This window comes from Dama dama, chromosome 26, assembly GCF_033118175.1.
Source record: "Dama dama isolate Ldn47 chromosome 26, ASM3311817v1, whole genome shotgun sequence".
Taxonomy (NCBI): Eukaryota; Metazoa; Chordata; class Mammalia; order Artiodactyla; family Cervidae; genus Dama; species Dama dama.
The window spans coordinates 52,589,632-52,603,422 of NC_083706.1; the positions used below are offsets into that span (position 1 = coordinate 52,589,632).

General features: G+C 54.9%; 1 long non-coding RNA gene across 1 annotated transcript; it reads left to right on the top strand.

The window, feature by feature from the left end:
- The first annotated feature begins 1,497 nt into the window (after nt 1-1,497).
- On the top strand, nt 1,498-5,813 carry LOC133047172 (uncharacterized). The gene is made up of 3 exons (XR_009690681.1): nt 1,498-1,635; nt 1,730-1,782; nt 4,470-5,813. It is a non-coding gene; the product is annotated as an uncharacterized LOC133047172 (long non-coding RNA).
- Nucleotides 5,814-13,791: the final 7,978 nt, after the last annotated feature.

Genomic DNA, 13,791 nt, shown 5'->3' on the forward strand with positions numbered 1-13,791 from the left:
ACAAGAAACTTCAAGACCTAAGCTAGAAATGACCACGCTTCCGTCCACTCAGACCAAGACAGTCCGTGTCCACAGTTCAAATATTCGGGGTCTGGAAGGTTCTCCCCCAACACACAGCCTGCAGACCGGCAGTGCCCCAGCCAGGAAGAGCCACTCGGGCGGTGACCGACCCCAGCTTCCCCCTCACCCCACTTAGCCCCCCTTACTCCCCGCCCAGAGGCTCTCACAGAACCATCCTCTTTATAAGATCCAGGAGGAAGGGCTTTCCCGAGCTCCAACAACTTTTTTTCTTTCTTTTAAAATAGGAGATATTTTGTTTATTCCAATAATAAGACATTGGAAGTGAGTTAAATACCCAGTTACTCTGTGCACTGGACCCAGCATTTCTTAGCCCTGATAATGAGCAGAGGAAGAAAGTCCATTTTGAAGTGGGAACTGCCAACCACTCTACTAGGCTTATTTGTAATCAGGGTGTCTTAATGCATCTGGTCCCATCACTTCATGGCAAATAGATGGGGAGAATGTGGAAGCAGTGACAGACTTTATTTTCTTGGGCTCCAAAATCACTGCTGATGGTGAGTGCGGCCATGGAATTAAAAGATGCTTGCTCCTTGGAACGAAAGCTATGACAAAACTAGACATTGTGTTAAAAAGCAGAGACATCACTTTGCCAACAAAGGTCCGAATAGTCAAAGCTATGGTTTTTCCAGTAGTCATGTATGGATGTGGGAGTTGGACCATAAAGGCGGCTGAGCATCAAAGAACTGATGCTTTCGAACTGTGGTGCTGGAGAAGACTCCTGAGAGTCCCTTGGACTGCAAGGAGATGAAACCAGTCCATCCTAAAGGAAATCAACCCCAAATATTCATTGGAAGGACTGATGCTGAAACTGAAGCTTCAATATTTTGGCCAACTGATGTGAAGAACTGACTCAGTGGAAAAGACACTGATGCTGGGAAAGATTGAGGGAAAGAGAAGAAGAGGGCAGCAGAGATGGTTGGATGGCATCACCGACTCAATGCACATGAGTTTGACCAAACTCTGAGAGATAGTGAAGGACAGGGAAGCCTGGCGTGCTGCACTTCATGGGGTCACAAAGAGTTGAAAATGACTTAGCGACTTAATAACAACAACAATTCAAAAGATACTGTAAGCATCCTCTCTGCTCTGCAGTGGGGGGGAAAAATAGTAGTACTTGGCTTAATCAAGAACACTTTCCTGCAGGAAAATGTTTATTGGTGTGGAATCTGATTTATCTCCCATCATCTTTGAGTCTTTTGCTGGCTTCAAAGTGTGAGCACGTGGAAGCTGACCGGAGATCCAGAGCACCAGCAGGGTGTCCCGACCCCGCTGACTCCCGCTTTGCTTCTGGGAAACCCCACCAATAGCAACAGTTTGCGCAGACGCTGATGTTAAAGGGGAACACAGGCGCCGTAAGCACCGTGAGTCAGCTCGGGCGTGGGCTCCTCGGGAAGGAAGGACTCCATTACTTCTGCCCGCACGAAGCTGTCTGCTTGGATCTCACCTCTGGTGCAGTGTGCGTCTCCGGACAAGTTCTCTGGCCATGAGCCGGCTCTCCCATCACCGGTGAAGGATGTAGACAGACGTGTGGTGGAAGGAGCTCTTTGCACATCGGTTCGTTAGCCTTTCTCTGTTTCGGGGTTGATTTTTGCCTCCTCTGGTGGGAAATATTTTTAAGGTATTTGGATACTTTGTTTTTCCTTTGCAGAATTCCTGTAAGTTTCAGTCTGACTGAAAGGATTTGTTCTATTCCTGTGCTTGGTAAGTCTAAAAAATGTATTACGTCCTTTTCTTTTTTATGTAGAAAGTGTTGAAAAGTAGCCCCTCATCGTGCCTTCAGAGTCTGTTGCAGGGGCCGCACCCTCCACTCAGGTAATTGCAGGTGGCCCGCAGCGTTTCCATGGTGATTTCAGGGCAACTTGGGGTGTTCCGATCCCGTGGGTGTGCCAGCGGACATGGGCTTTGGCATGGCTACGTTCAAAGGTAAACCCAGGTCCCCCCAGTAAAGAGACGGCAGCGCCCCCATAAAGACCAGGAAAAGAGGGTGTGTGCTGAGTCCCCGCCTGGTGACAGGGGCCAGGGAAACGGAGCTAGTTCCCTTAGAGGATGGGGGGCTGGTGGGTGCTCGGGCCCGCAGCGCCCCTTCCTAACCCTTGACCGGCCTAGGTCCGGGGTCCGGCCTCCATTGCCTCCAGCCGGCCCCGGATGCCGTCTGTAAGCCCCCAGTTCCCCAGTTTAGTCCCGACCTCCCTAAATGCGCATGGGATGCTCCGCTTGGATATCCAAAGGCTTCCGAGACCAAACCCCCAGTTCCCTGCACCCCCGGTCCACGTCAGGGGAGCCAGACAGGTCACTGGGAGCACCTCCCGTCAGAGGGGTGTCCCCTGTGGGGAACACCAACCACAGATAGACCCAGGTGTCTGTTTAAACCCACGGCCTCCAGGCGGCTGAACGGAAGCAGCCTGAGTGTCCCGACCCCGCTGACCCCCAGAGTCGCCCCCTCGCCCTAGCATGGAGGTCTCAGAGCGGGCTCCCTGGTCCAGCAACGGCAGCCTCGCCGGGAGACTGGAGGAGTCCAGTTCCTCGGGCCCTGGGCAGACCTGCTCAATGGACGCTCCGAGGTGATGTCCAGCGTCCCTGTTTGAACAAGTGCCCCCCGGTACCGGAGGTCTGGGAGCCAATGTTCCGAACCAAGGTCTCTGCTGGAACATTGATTCCTCTCTTCCCAAAGGCGAGGGTCAAAGTCGGTGGTCTGTGAGTGGGGTCTCCACGGCCCTGCGTTCAAGCCGGGCCACTCTTCCTGTTTTCCACGGAGGAGGAGGGCTCTTCCGGGCTTTTAAGAATAATATGAAAGCTTCAACCCTAGTCGGGAAGCTAACTAAATTGTCCTTAGTCTAAAGAACGAATAACAGGTATACCTTAGAAAAATACGGTTTCAATCAATCAGATACAAAACCAACAGGAAAAACCTGTCGTTTTTGCTTCAGGTATTATGGAGGTGGCGGGTTGGGGGGTGGGAGGAAAGCTTAAAAAGTCTCACTGCTCAAGAAAACACTTCCAAATATTCAATGTAGTGTCATCTTTACATTTGAAACTGTTCTTAAAAATGGAATCACATATTAATACAAAAAGGGAAGTTTCTCGTGAACTGCTCAAAATTTAGAGAATTAGGATCGGCTGTTATAAAACATGGCGTGTGTGATTTTCCTTAGTAAACACCCTCGCTGAAGTGAGGTTCTGAATCAACTTTGTGTCCCTGGCCCCAGGTTTAAGGCTGTGTGGGTTGGTGACAGCCACCTACAGCTGAAACTATGTCCACACACAGCACAGCCCCTGAGTGTCACTTGATTCAATTAAATGTATAATAGGGCTATTCTAGAGCCAGGGCTTTAAATGGCCTTTTTGTCTCCTCCCTCGTACATCTGGGCAGTGAACACTACATTAAAATGCAGCAAGAAAAACGTCCCATGAAGAACTTTATTGACAAAAAGGTAAAATTTTAATAACCCTTCAGTAGGCTCCATTCAAGAGAGGGAACTATGTGGGTAGGATTTTTACAGTTCTCATAGGAATCCTCCGTATTGAAAGAATGTTTTCAGTTTAGAAGGAGCTCGACTGCAAAGTATTCCTGAACTGTGACCATCTCTGCCTTAAATGTAATATATTTGGTGGATCTTTGTTTGCTCAGCAAGGAATAAACCTGCTGAAGTGATTTTCCCCTTCACAACAAAAATGACCCAAACATCGAAATTGATGAAAACGCTTTATTGAGAGGTAATAGAGCCTTCTGGTCTTGCCCTGCTAGCTAATAACGTCACCGCCAAGCAAAGGCCACATAGCTGACAAATACCACAGCGCCTCACAAGAGGTCAGAGTCCCGGCTGAATAACGTCTTTCTCTGGAAAATCTATCAGAACCTACAAAGCGGTTACGGCCCAGAGAGGGCCTCCTGTCCCCCAGTGAGAGGGGCCCCCATGAGGCTCCCCCTACTCCAGGGGGTCTCGTGGGCCTCAACGGAATAACGCCTGTGAACACGGGAGAGTCATACCCACTGCTCTCTCGGAAGATCAAATATTGCACTTTTCCCCAAAGGACGTAAAATCTGAATCCTAACAAGCAGGACAGGATCTCAGGGGCTTTGTGACACTGCTGGGCTGTGGTGAAAAAAATAAGGTGTCCTGGGTGCGTGTACCAACAGTCTAGACTGGCTTGAAAAGGAGATCCAATTCCAGTCTAACCAGTAAAATTATGTCCAGGGAGGGGAGCGGGGTGGGAGAGAGTTGCCAACACAGCAAGTTGGAATTCAACTTCGATTCAGGTCAAAGTGTGTTAGTCGCTCAGTCGTGTCTGACTCTTTGTGACCCCATGGACGGTAGCCCTCCAGGCTCCTCTGTCCGTGGGGTTTCCCAGGCAAGAATGCTGGAGTGTGTTACCATTCCCTTCTCCAGGAGAGTCTTCCCAACCCAGGGATCGAACCTGGGTCTCCTGCATTGCAGTGGATTCTTTACCAACTGAGCCAAGGCCACGGTTTAACTTGCAGGTCACCACCTCCCTCTAGATGGTGTTGACCTTCCAAGACAACCTTCTGAGCCTGTTTCCACATTTGAAAGACTACTTCTGAGGGTACTGAGAGGATTAAACGAGGTATCTTGTGACAGTCACTTAAAACTGTGCCTGAGACTTAATCTTTCAATGGAAGACCTCCAGAGCATATAAGCGTGGATGTAAACACAGAACAAATAATTTGCGTACAAATCTGTGCACTGAAATCCCAGACACATCCATCTCAGAGCGGGTGACCATCCGGAGCATGCCCGTCAGCCCTGTGTTCCTGGGATGCAGTGTGGTTTTCAGCGCGATGTGGGACTCACATCCCTGAACAGAGAGAGATGCTACTCAGGGAGAAGCCTGTTTGCTTCTGGCTGAAAAGACCGAGGCTAAACCTCATCTCCCCACACTTCACACCTGGGAAGTGATTTGGGGTGTTACTACAGGAATCCAGACAGCGTTTATTTGCAGCCACAGTGAGCACAGACTCTGTGGCACCAACATGTTTCTTCAGCACTTTATTTGCGAAAATGTCTGCTCCGCGCCGCTGCCCTGCAAAAACGTGTGTCCTCCTGTTTGTGCACAAACACACACACGTCTCCCAGCCCTCCTCCTGGCCACGTTGTATCACCTTCTCTGCGTCTCCACGTCCCTACATCACGCGCTTCTCCAGGGACCTTCCAGGCCCTCCTGGTCTTAGAGACCCGGCACACAGTCAGTGGTTGGGCCAACACTTCCAGTTTCCTGAGAACCACAATCGCCCCCAGCCCCCAACCTCAGCAGGGCTGCCAGAAGCGTGTGGAGGACGCCAGGCCTATTCTGCACGGCTGGTGGGAGAAAACAAGATCCTGCCCTGCAGACGAAGGTCTGGGTCCACACCCGCAGTCCTGCCTGCCTAGGGGCTGTCTGCTCCCTTCTCTTCGGAATCTTCAAGCATAGCCAAGATTTGGAAGCAACCCAGGTGTCCACGGATCACGGATGGATAAAGATGTTGCGGTTTACATACACAACAGAGTATTCCTCGGCTATAAAAAAGAAGGACACCTTGTCATTTGCGGCAACAGAGATGGGTCTGGAGAGCATTATACTAAGCGAAATAAGTCAGAGGGAAACAAATGCCATGTAATTTCACCTGTATGTGGAATCTGAAAAAGAAAACAAAACGGGAAGACTCACAGTTACAGAGGAAGGGATGGATTAAATAGATGAAGGCTCTTTAGAGGGACAGACTCCCAGTCTAAGAGAAATCAGTCACAAGATGTAAAGTACTGCACAAGGAATGGAGTCAGTGATACTGTAACAACGTGTGTGGTGATGGATGGTAACTGGTCTTACTGTGCTGATCACCTCATAATGTAGCAAAGTGTCAAATCACTGAGTTGTATACCTGAAACTAATATGCTGTCACATGTTCATTATAATTCAGTTCTAAAAAGGGGGGAGGGGTTCAGCGAAGACGAGGGCCAGCCCAGAGTGGGTTCCCATACCGGGTGGGAAGTTGGCCCACAGAAACTCCCATGTCCCTGGCAACCCTCCCATTCTGCGTCCATGGGATACAATCAAACCTCCGAGAAGCTGGGAAAGCTGTGAAGAACAGTTTGTGCAAAGGTCAGAGCGCAGAGGTGGAGGAGGTCTCCACAGCCCACTCTGATGCTGGCACTTCGCATCCCGCCCTGGTTCCCCTTCCATCTGCCTCAGATGCCAGCATGCCCGGGGCTCCGGCGGGGCTCAGGCTGGGACACACCCTGACGGGGGTCACAGCCTGCCTTCCATCCCTTTTCTGTCCTCCCCCTTCCAGGCAGCACGTGGGGCCTGCCCTGAGCAGGGACCTCGGGGACCAGCGTTTCAGCTCCTCTGTCAAGAGCTCTGGCCACAAAACGGAAGCCCCTGGGCCTCCGTTTCCCCTTCTGTGAAGTGGGGTCATAGGGCTCGACCTGGACCTCAAGTCCCTTGGATACCGGACTCTGGGACCCTATCCCGTGTTCCCAGGCTAGTGAATAAGGGGGGGCCACAGTTACCTCCCCAGGGCTCTGGGCCACCCTGCAGGGGGCGGGGGAGCTCGTCCTCCACCGCCTCCCCACCACCCAGAGGCTGCTCAGGCTCTTCTCCTCGGGGGGAAGTGGGCCCTGGCCCAAGGTTGTGCTCCGGGGCCTGGGAGAGCGCCTCCGTGCCAGCCCGCGGCCCCCCGCCAAGGCCTCTTTCACCACGGCTCAAAGGCCCGGGGCGGCCCGGGGCTCCGACACTTTCCCACAGCCCCTCTCCGCTGGAAAGGGCTCGCCGTGGCAGGCGCGCAAAGAGGCTTTGTCTCCCCGGAGCTGCGCTTTCCTGCCCCGCGGGCTCCCTCCTGGCCCCTCTAATCCTTCCTGGCTCTGGGCGGGCACACCCCGAGCAGCACCATCCTCTCTGCCCCTTCTACCCATCCCCCTCCGCGGGGTCCCTGGATTCTCCAACCTCTTTTCTCTGACATGTCTTAGCATATCGGAAATGGCTGCTTTGGGGGCACTTTCCAGGTCAGGGGAGGCGGAAGCAGGCCCTCTATTCTACAGGAACAGAGGGCGCGGTTTGAGCCCATCTCAGAAGGCGGGGGACAGACTTTTATAACGGGACCTCCCCCCCCCCCCCCAACGGAAGACAAGGCGGGCTTCAGGAGAGCCCTCTGAGTTCTAAACTATCTTTGTAACACCGGCCATTCCCTGGTCATTTAGTTTTCGCTGCAAGTGTTCTAATCCCGCAGAGGATGCGGGGTCATCGGTCTCCCTTTCTCACGACCCTCCAGGAGCCGCCCCCTCCAGGCCACACAGGGCTGCAGCTGAAACATTGGACAGGGACTCTCAGCACCGCCCCCCTCCCCCCACTCCCTTTCCCATCCCAGCTTCTTTTCCTGTTTTTCTTCTCCTTTTCCTGCCCTGGGGCCTCTCCTAAGGTCGGCCGGTGACAGTCCTGGGTGTCTCGGCAAAGTCCTCCCACAGTGAGTCACTGTGAGCGGGGAACAGGTGCGGCACCTGTGGAAGGACGAGAAGAAGCTGATCAAAGGGGAAGGAGGCTGGCTTCCGTGTCTCCATCCCAACGGGACGGGGAAGCTGGACCAGGGCCTGAGCTTCCTGGGGGCTCCGAACTGTCCTCTGGCTCCAAGGAACCTCTGCCAGGGCAGGTAACAAATGATGCTCTCCACTGAAAGAATAAGATTCTGCCTGAAACAGAAAGAAAGCTCTTTGGTGCCTTGATTCTCCAGGAGGCAAGACTCCATGCCTAGAGACTGTGCGTCACTTCCTCCCTCTTCTCAGCTGCAGTCTACTCCCTCCCCCAACACACGTCAGCGCGCTTTCGGGCAGAGGGGTCCTCTCAGTCCTATGGTGTATCAGAACTCTCTTCAAGAACACCATACAGAGACTTCCCTGGAGGTCCAGTGGTTAAGACTCTTCACTTCCAGTGCAGGCGGTGCAGGTTCAATCCCTGGTCAGGGAACCAAGAGCCCAGACGCCACACGGTGTGGCCAAAAGAAAAAAAACAACAAAACAGAGCATCTTACACACTGCACTGGCCAGAAACCCAGAGAGTGGGAATTTGGAACAACTAGATGAAAACACATGACTTTGCTTCTTCTCAAAGATCAATTCCTATCCACCTATCTTTGATAATTGTCACTGAGAGATGAGCAAGAAATTCAATTCATGCAGTAAATGCCTGTTTAACAAGTGATAGTGCCTATTAAGGAAGAGAAACATATGAATTTTTAAAAGCTATGGTCAAAAAAGTATCTCTATGAATGGCCAGTAAGAACTCAAAAGAACTTCTCATTATCATAAACCATTGGGGAAATACAAACTGGAGCCACACTGAAACGTCAGGGCAGAGCCACCAGACTGCAAAAAATAAAGAGGCTGATGACACCAGCATTCCGTTCCGCTATTGGTAGGAGGGGAAGTGCTACGCCCACTTTAACCATGACTCATTAATTTCACTCCTGGATATCTACCCAAGAGAAACGAAAACTTTTGTGCCCTCAGTTACTTGCACATGGGTGTTCATAGAGCTTTATTTATCATTACAGAGAACTGGAAACAGCCCGCACGTCCATCCACAGGAGAATGGATGGACGAACTGCAGTCCATATAACACAGCACTGCTCCGAGGAGGCGTGACTGTGGGTGAAGCCAACACCATGTCGAAGAGAAGAGAACATGCAGTTGATTCCATGTACATGAAGGTCTTGCTGTTGTTCAGTCATTAAGTCGCATCTGACTCTTGGCCACCCCCTGGACTACAGCAAACCACGCTCCTATGTCCTTCATGATGTCCTGAAGTGTGCTCAAACTTACGTCCATTGAGTCAGTGATGCCATCCAACCATCTCATCCTCTGTCGCCCTCTTCTCCTCCTGCCCTCAATCTTTCCCAGCATCAGGGTCTTTTCCAACTAATCGACACTCTGCACCAGGTGGCCAAAGTGTTGGAGCCTCACCATCAGTCCTTCCAATGAATATTCAGGGTCGATTTCCTTTTAAGATTAATTGCTTTGATATCCTTGCTGGCCAAGGACCCTCTCAAGAGTCTTCTCCAACACCAAAACTCAAAAGCATCAATTCTTTGGCTGTGAAGGTCTAGAATAAGCAAATAATCTAAAGCAGGAAAAGCTGAAACAGTAGTTACCTCTGTTTGGACCAGGAGTAACTGGAAAGGGGCACTCGGGAAATTTACGGGTGATGGAAACGGTCTATATCTTAACAGAGATTAACAAGTGTATGAATGTGTCAAAAGACCAGCCAATATACACACAAAAATCTATGATTCATTGTAAATCGCTTCTCTTTAAAAAACAAAAACTGTAAAATGCTGGAAAGGGCCGTGATCCTTCTGGAATGATCTGGGAGGGAGACCAGGATCCAGCCAGGTCCCCCCCACACCACAGGGAGATGTGTGGCTCAGCATGGGGCCCAGCTGGTGGGAAAGCACACCCCCATCACCCCCAGTCAGTAGACTCAGTCTCAGAATCCCAGGGCAGGCCTTCTTAGAACTCGAAGTCCTGAGACTGGCGGCATCCCCAGAGGGCAGCGATGAGGGCGGCTCTGTGGGCCCACCACACTTCCTCTCCCTGCACCAGCTGCCACCAGACAGCGAGGGCTCCTCTCTCAACTACCAGAAACTTTCAAGTTGCAAAAACCTCAGAGTCATCAGATACACCCTCCCACACAGTGCAGGAACCCCCAGGCACCGCCCCGACGCCTGGCAAGGCCTGACCTGACCTGGGTCGGGTAGACCAGATGTTCCATGTCATCTAATCGGAGACACTTAAAAGTACCTGTAATGCTTCCTATCCAAAAGTGCTTGGCTGAGTCCATCAGGGTTCTAATAGCCCCAGTTCAGAGGCAACACAGGACACAGAGGAACCAATTGCAGCTTCACAAGGAAACAATCTAACAAATCCAGGAGGCAACTATTATGCAGCATAATCGGCCAAAATAACTTGATGTCAGGAAAAATGGACAGTTATGGATTAAAGAGACCTAAGGAATGTTAACAACCAGTAAAAGCAAAAGGCCATGGCTTGGTTACTGGTTTGAACAAAATTACTGTAAGTAACTCACCATTTGAACATAGACTAGGTATTGTGCGTGTGTGTGTGTGTGTGTGTATGTGTGTGTGCTCGGTCGTGTCCAACTCTTTGCCACCCCATGGACTGTAGCCCGCCAGGCTCCTCTGTCCATGTGATTCTCCAGGCAAGAATCCTGGAGTGTGTTGTCATTTCCTTTTCCAGGGCATCTTCCCAACCCCAGGAATTTCATCTTATGCATTGGCAGACAGATTCTTTACCACTGAGCCACCGGGGAAGTTCAGACTAGGTATTAGATGAGAAGAAATTCAGTGAAATAGGAAGAGCTCATTAGATAAAGATACAAAACAGCATATTCGTTTTGTCTAACTTTATGGTTTTTTTTTCATAAGGAAACGCTCTAAGATATTCACAGCAGTGATCTCTGAGCCGTAGAAATGTGACTTTTTTTGCACCTATTTTCTAAATTTCTACAAGGCATATGCACCACATCCGTTGTCAGTTGGAGTGTGTTCCCTCCAAAATTCATCGGCTGAGGTCTAGCCTTTAGATCTCAGGACGTGCCCTTATTGGGAAAGAGGACGGCTGCAGAGGTAACCCGCAGGAGGTGATGCGGGGGCAGGCTGGCGCTCGCCCCGCGTCACAGGTGTCCTTGTAGACGGGGATTCGGGTGCAGGCAGAATGCGGGGCGAACATGCAGGCAGAGGCCGGGAGCGCGGGAGGCCGGGGCCAGCCCTGCCCACGCCGGGCCTCACACGCTGCCCCAGCCCCCGAGGGGCGCCCCGGCCTGCGGCGGGGCTTTGGGGCCGCAGTCACAGTCCTGCAGTGTCCCAGACCAGGAGGAAGGGGCGAAGCTCCGAAGTCAAAAGCGCAAACGCAGGGCCCGGGTGGCGGGGGGCCGCCAGCCCTCTCGGTGCCAGGAGCTTCTATTTCAAGGGCACCAGGTTCCATCTTATAAACAGCTTTCCTGGCGAGAACATTCTTCCCCGCACTGCGCGGCCCGCCGGGCTCGCCCGCCCGCGGGGCTCGTGAGTCAGGCTCCTCGTGAGTCACTTGTGCTCCGGAGCCGCGCGGGGCGGGGGGCTGCGCTCTGGGGGCGGGGGAGCGGGGGGACGGGGGGCCGGGGGACTGGGCCTCCCCTCCCCCACCCCGCTCCCCTGCCTCTCCCCGCTCCCCTCCCCAACTCCTGCTACCCTCCCCCTCCCCGCCTCCCCTCCCCGCTCCCCTCCCCAACTCCTGCTCCCCACTTCTCTCCCCTCCCCCTCACCCCTGGCCTCTCCCTCACCCCTGGCCCCTTCCCCCCGGGCCTCCCCCTCCCCCACCCCGCTCCCTTCCCCGCCCCCACTTCTCTCTTTCCCTCTCCCCTTCCCTCCCCTCCCCCGGCTCCCCTCCGCTCCTTCCCCTCCCCCCTCTCCGCTCCGCCATCCCCCGTCCCCCTCCCCCGCGTCCCCCTCCCGTTATCACCTCTCCCCCCACCTCCTCCCCTTCTTCCCCCTCCCTTCCCCTCCCCCCTTCTACCCCCCCCCCCGTCTCCCCCCTCCTTCTCCCCCTCCCCGCCCCGGAGGCACCGGGAGGGGTGCTGAGCCAGCCGGTCCCTCGCCCGGGGAGGGCCGCCCACGGGCTGAGCGCGGGGTGCATTACTATAATGAGCCGCCTACTCACCCCCTCCCCCTCCCCCTCCCCCTCCTGTCCCCTCCTACTTCTCCTCCCCCCCTTCCCCCTCCCCCTCCCGTCCCCTCCTTCTCCCCCTTCCCCTCCCCGGAGGCACCGGGAGGGGAGCTGAGCCAGCCGGCCCCGCCCCCGGGGGCCGCCCGCGGGCAGAGCGGGGGTCTATTACTATAATGAGCCGCCTCGCCCTCCGTCACGCGGCCCCGAGGCCGAGCCCGAAACCCGAGCCGCGGGCGCGGCGGCTCCAAAACGCTCCGGGAATAACCGGGCCGCGCTCCCCGCGGAGGCCCCGGCCGTCGCTTCCGCCCGGGATCCCCGGGATCGGGGCTCGGGGGGCTCACACGCTGAAATGCAATAAACGGGAACAATCGCAGGAAATGTGGCGCTCTCTCCGCCTCGCGGGCGACACGGGACCCTGCTTATCATGGTGACAAGATTTATTCAGTTGCTGCAAACTTCCAAAGACTTCCTTTCCCAAAAGAAAGGCCGGGAGGAAGGTCATGTCCTTCGGCCACCTCCCCTGAGCCAGGCGCGCAGCTGCTTCACTTCAAGCGGGTGCATCAGGCACCCCCCACCCCACCCCACAACCCCGCACACCCAGCTCCCCCATCGGGGCGCTGGAGACACCGATCCATCACTCGACGGGGCGGGCGAGGGAGGCGCAGGTCCCCGCGCCCGGGGACGCGCGTCCTGGTTGCCTACCCCGCCCCACCCCCCGGGGAGGGAAGAGAGGGGTTAGGGGGCTCCCCCAGCGCCCTCGGTGGGGACCCAAGCCTGCCACCCTCTGATGGCGACCCCCCGCCCCGGGCCCCTCTTGGCTCCCTCTTGCCCCCGCGGCCTCACAGGTCACCAATCTGACTTCCGTCCTGTCCCTTCCGTGCTGGGAGGCCGTCCTTGTCGCCCTCCGCCCCAGAGAAGAGCACACCCAGAGCTGCGCGTTGCGGCTCCTGGGCCCACATCCTGTCCAGCTCCTTGTCTAGGCCGCCCCGCCTGGAGCGCCTGCCCTGTCCATCCCCGGGTGCCCAGGGGGAGCCCCTCAGAGCCTGCGGCCCCCTGCGCGTGGACGGGGCTAAGCTGGGGTCCCTCGCACTTCGGTGGGGCCCAGGCGAGCGGAGGGCACGCCCCCAGCGCGCTGGGACTGAGCCGCAGCTGAACCAGACTTGTGACAACATGGGCCCAGGCATCCTTTGGTCCTCCATCGGGTGACCCGGCCCTGGAGACTCACCCGACAGACAGACAGGCAGACGGGCCCCGGAGACGCACCAGGAGCCCTGGACGCGGAGCAGCCTTGGGGAGAGCCTCGCACCAGTCCCCGCAAAGGCGGATGGACCCGGCCTCCACAGGCCAGGGGCTCTGAAGGCACCCAGCGGAGTGTGAGCACCGCGGTCTGAGGAGGGGGCTATTACAGGAACCGACAGACGCCCGGGGCTGGTGTATTGGTTTGGGCCTGAAAACAGCATCTCCGCCTGTGGTCTGCAGGATGGGGGTGGCTCAGAGTGGGATTGTTTGTGAAGAAAAAAGTATATCAAAGGGATGAGGGATGAGGGGCTTCTCTGGTGGCTCAGCTGGTGAAGAATGTGCCTGCAGTGTGGGAGACCTGGGTTCCATCCCTGGGTTGGGAAGACCCCCTGGAGAAGGGAGAGGCTACCCATTCCAGTATTCTGGCCTGGAGAATTCCAACAGTCCATGGGGTCGCAAAGAGTCAGACACGACTGAACAACTTGCACTTTTCAAAGGGATGAGGGCCTTCTCTGAGAGCTATGTGAACCCAGTCTGGAGAGCCCTGCTTCTGGGTTTCCTCCCCAAGTTTCCTGACCACAAAGCAAGAACCAGACCCTGACAGGGAGGACATAACTGCAGGACAGCACCGAACCGACTGCCTCCCCTCAGGTCCTCGGGAGACTTAAGGGGTGGTGGAGGCAGAATTTGGACACAGCTTCCGAATCCTTCTCAACACGACAGGTCAGCCAGGGGAGCCCAAGATCAACCCAGTTTGCTTCACATG